This window comes from Suricata suricatta, chromosome 1, assembly GCF_006229205.1.
Source record: "Suricata suricatta isolate VVHF042 chromosome 1, meerkat_22Aug2017_6uvM2_HiC, whole genome shotgun sequence".
In the NCBI taxonomy this organism is placed as follows: domain Eukaryota; kingdom Metazoa; phylum Chordata; class Mammalia; order Carnivora; family Herpestidae; genus Suricata; species Suricata suricatta.
The window spans coordinates 1,038,536-1,043,005 of NC_043700.1; the positions used below are offsets into that span (position 1 = coordinate 1,038,536).

General features: G+C 56.5%; 1 long non-coding RNA gene across 1 annotated transcript in view; it reads right to left on the reverse strand.

Annotated features, from left to right (window-relative positions):
* Positions 1-367: 367 nt before the first annotated feature.
* The window catches only part of LOC115291590, a 4,870-nt gene continuing 767 nt past the window's right edge, over positions 368-4,470 (reverse strand). The window contains exon 3 of the long non-coding RNA XR_003909799.1: positions 368-439. This is a non-coding gene — a long non-coding RNA (uncharacterized LOC115291590). The remainder of the gene's footprint in view (positions 440-4,470) is intronic.

Below are 4,470 nucleotides of genomic sequence, written 5' to 3' on the forward strand. Positions count from 1 at the left end.
CAGCCTGAAACTGGTCTTGACAAAGTCTCCATCAACTTCCTGTCTGCAAAACCCAATGGCAAGCCCGGTCCGCATCCCCCTCCCCGCAGTATTTGGACACTTGGGCTGACGAGTTAGGAGTAGTGTCCTTGTATACACACACACACACACACACACACACACACACACACTCACACCCTTCTATTTATGAACACGTGACGTTCTGTTCCAGGAAGGGACCACTTTATTCAACACTCCAGTCCTTCATTACAGACGGTCTTTGCAGAAAGCTTCCTTCTGCTGTGGTTCAAACCCTGGCGCTCTGCTTCCTGAACCTGAAGAAGCTCCTCGAGATGAGCTAGCGTCGAGACCCTTGGAGCTTGATGTGCTGTGTCCGCTGTGGAAGCTCGCCTCCAGGCGTTTGCGGAGTCGTGCGTGTCGACGATCCAGAGTCAAACTACTGGCAGATGTGAACATATGCGAGCTACCTCTTCAACTTGCCAGAAAACTTAACCCAAATTACCTTTTCTCGCCCTAGGACTGTTGGAAGCTAAAATTCATGAGGATGACAAGTGAGCATATGAAACGATGCTCCGCGGTGTAGTTGTCAGAGAAAGGCACATTAAAACAATAGGACACCACTGCCCGGTGACAGTGGCCCAGATCCACGGCACTGAGCACACCACGCGCGGACAGTGACCTGGAGGGACTCGGGTTCCCACTCACCGCGGAGGGAATGCAAAACGGTGCAGCCACCTTGGCAAGAGGTTTCTTCGTTTCCTACAAAACTAAACATACTCTTACCCTACAATCCAGCAATTATGCTCTTTGGTATTTACTCAAAGGAGCTGAAAACAAATCCATACAAAAACCTGCAGAGGGTGTTTACGGCAGCTTTATTCATAATTGCCAAATTTTGGAAGCAGCCAAGACATCCTTCAGTAGGTGATGGATAAATAAATGGATTCACCCAGACAATGGCTATCATCGAGCACTAAAAAGAACTGAGCTATGAGGCCGTGAAAAACCTGGAGGAGCTTCGTACGCAGATCACCAAGCGAGAGAAGTAACGATTGTGTAAAACACGCTGACGTGCGGAAGACAACGTGGTTGAAAAGCAATAAGCAGAATTCAACAGAAATGATACCGGGAGCAGATTCCGGTCATCAGGGCCGTGGGCGGCTCAGGCCAGCTCTTGCCAGGACCAGCTGGGCAGGACCGCAAGGCGCAGGTGCTGGGCACCAGTCTCCCAGGTGCCGGATGTGAAAACCCGGCCCTCGGTCCTGGCGCCGGCGTGTGGTTCGCTTACACGGAGCCCTCTCCTGAACACGACCCCATGAGAAGGGGCTCAGGGCGGCCCCCTGCTGGACCCACCCCGCCTGTGCCCACAGCTCCTTCGGGGCCACACAATCCCCTCTCCCTCAGAGTGCGGTCCCATGGCCAAAGCTGTCATTGGTTTGACTGAAACACTGATTTCTATCTTTCTCTTCCAGATGAGCACTTTCAAATATCCCCACATTCAGGCCCTGAACTCACCGGAGCAGCACCTGCCGCAGATGCCTGAGGGGGGCTGGGGGAGTCATGTTCCTTTCCCCCGACTTCCCACCTTGGCCAGAGTCCCACCCTTCACCCCTGTGGCCCCAGGCCTTTGCTCGGGGTTCCTGCGGCTGAGGACGCAGTATCTGCCAGGCCCGGGCAGGCAGAAGGGTCAGAGCCTGAGAGCATGGCTGAGGGGGGACGCAGGGTCCAGAGAAGAGCGACAGTATTGCGCCAGTGGCTTTGAAGACGAAGATGGGCCACAGCCAAGGAATGCAGGTGCCTCCAGAAGCTGGACGGAGGTGGGAAAACACTCTCGCCCGGAGCCTCCTGGGACTGGCCCTCCGTTTAGGCTTCTGATCTCTGGAACGATGATAAAATCTGTGTTGTTTTAAGCCAGTAAAGTGTTGGCCATTTGTTTTACAGCAGCCACGGAAGCCTAATCCATCGCTCGGTTCCTCATGAACTGTGGTCTGGCTCCGCACCTGCTTCTTGGGACGTGCTGATCAGTGCGGCGTGTTCTGCTCTACAGGAGCACAGAGGAACGCGGGCCTCATCCCAGGCCGGGAAAATCCCTTCCTCATCCTGAGCGCCGACTGCCCACCACAAGTCTTGCGGATCAGTCACAGTGACTTGAATCTTAGTGAAAGATTATATTGTATAAGTGGGATGTGCTCTTGTCCCCGTCACGCCCAGGAGTACGCTCCATGTGGAGTTTGTGCAGAGAGATGGACACGCATTTGATGTTTTCTATGATCAGCCTGGTCCCACATTTCATTAGCGAGTTCAAAGCCCATGAGAGGAAGACAGGGAGATGGTGGCACTTTTATCTCCCTCAGTTCTCTCAGAAACAGACACACACTAGACTTATGGGAAAACTGACAGCCCACTGAGGACAGCTACCTCTAAACCGAGGACCATGCACCCCCGAGCCCGGTGGCAGGGCAGGGGAGCCGCCTGCAGCTGAAGGCATCAGTGGGGGGCTTGGGAAAGAGAACAGAGATCCTGGTGTCCCCCTGGAGGGAACCCACTGGAGACCACCCCCAGGTAGACACGGAAAGCGGAGGGGCCGCGGAGACAGAGCCTTCTATTTGGAGCTTCACACCAGGGTGGAAGGGATGAGGGCCCCATAGCTCTGGGTCACCCAAACTCCATCAACCCATCAACTAGCAAGACCGACAAGGCCCCTCCAGCCCCAAGTTCTCTCACCGGGGAGAAGCAGGGGGAACCGAACTCACTGCCAACTGCGCGCGGTGCAGGGGGTGGGGGGCAGCAGGGTCAGAGAGGGGCAACACGCATGAGCAGGCGGGCGCTGGCCACGGAAGAACCGCAGCAGCGGCTGCGCACTGTGCTCTCCTGCAGGTGCCGAGCAACCTTCCTGTTCTTCCTACTTGGAACATTGGCCACAGCCAAGAGTGGCGAGGAAATCTACGTAACCATGAGGTCCCTGCCACGGAGCAAAGCGTGACCCTCCTCGAGCAGACCCTAGCCAGCAGGATCACCCCACCGACCCTACCCATCCATGCACCCCCCCCACCCACGAATGCCCCTCGGGCCCTCCCCCACCCAGCAACCCCCCCCCCAGCGGATCCTCCCCCCACCCACTCCCGCACAGAGACCCACGCCGATCCTCACTAGGGGGAAGGCCTACACAGGTGTTTGCACACGGAGGCACCTGTGCAGCTGGCAGCCTCTGCCTTCCAGCTGCGTCCGCACGTGCAGCAGAGGGAGGGGTGCTCTGCAGAGTCCTGGGTAAGGGCACTGACCCCTCCCGGCCTCAGCTCAGGGCCTGTCTCCTCAGCGGGAGTCAGGATTTCAACAGAACTTGGGGACACAAGCTGTGAGTCTGTCACAGGCCCCAGTCACCAAGGACGCCTGGCCCCCAAGACCATAGGCTGGAACCGCTCTCTGCGGGGACCCAGATGAGAGGCAAAGGAGCCTCCGGTCACCCACGTTTGTCCACCACCATTTGGCAGGAAATAAGCTATGAGACCTCCAGGCCTAAGGAAGGACGCAGTAAAACGTGGAATGACACCCACAGCAGAGCTGTCAGTGGTGTAAGCCCTGTGGGCACCCACAAACATACGGGCAATATTAACTGTAAAGCCAGGGGACATGGGGAGGGACGGGAGACATTCTGACCAGGAGATGTAGCGAGTCATCATAGCTGCGGCCCTCCAAACTAAACCAAAAAAGTAGAATTTCGAGGCATTGGAGGAAGAACGCGGATTTTTGCTCCTCTGGCGTGCAACAACACCGCTCCAAACTTAATGGCCTAACCGAGCACCGCCCTCTCTGCTTCCGCTCTGGGGCCAGGCACATGGGGACAGCTGGTTTTGAGGCAGTTGGAGGGCTGACCTGCCCAGATGGCCCCTCCACGCAGATGTGGGGCCCTCCCGTGTCGGGAGACCTGTGGGTGCTTCCTCTCCAGGGTGCTCAAGGCCACAGTGGTGTCAGGGACCAAGGGAGACGCTCAGTCCTGAAGGCTCAGCCCCTCAGGAGCCCTGCCCCCACCCTACAGGCTGAACAGGGCTCAGCCCCGAAGAGAGGCCCTGCAGCTTGTTTTGCTAAGCAATTACTGTGAACTTGTGCTGTGGCACTTCTGCAGTTGACTGGCAAAGGGCTCTCATCCTTTGAGGATACCCAAGTTAGATGAACAGGATGCGCTGATGCCTCTAGGGGAGGGGGAGGCAGGGTAAGGGCAGACCCAGGCTCACCAAGCTGGCTGTCAAAGCTGGCTGATGGGCACGTCTTTCTCTACTTTTGCATGTGTTGGTAAATTTCCATAATACAAAGAAAAAACAAAACAAATACACACCAAGCCCCAGACTCATTTAAATGAGAGCATGAATGCCTTGGGCCCTCCAGGGCTCCTCTGTGCTGGAGCAAATGCAGTGGTGGCGGCAACCTGGACACAGGTCTGGCACCTGTGTGCGTGCCATCAGCGGCACAAAG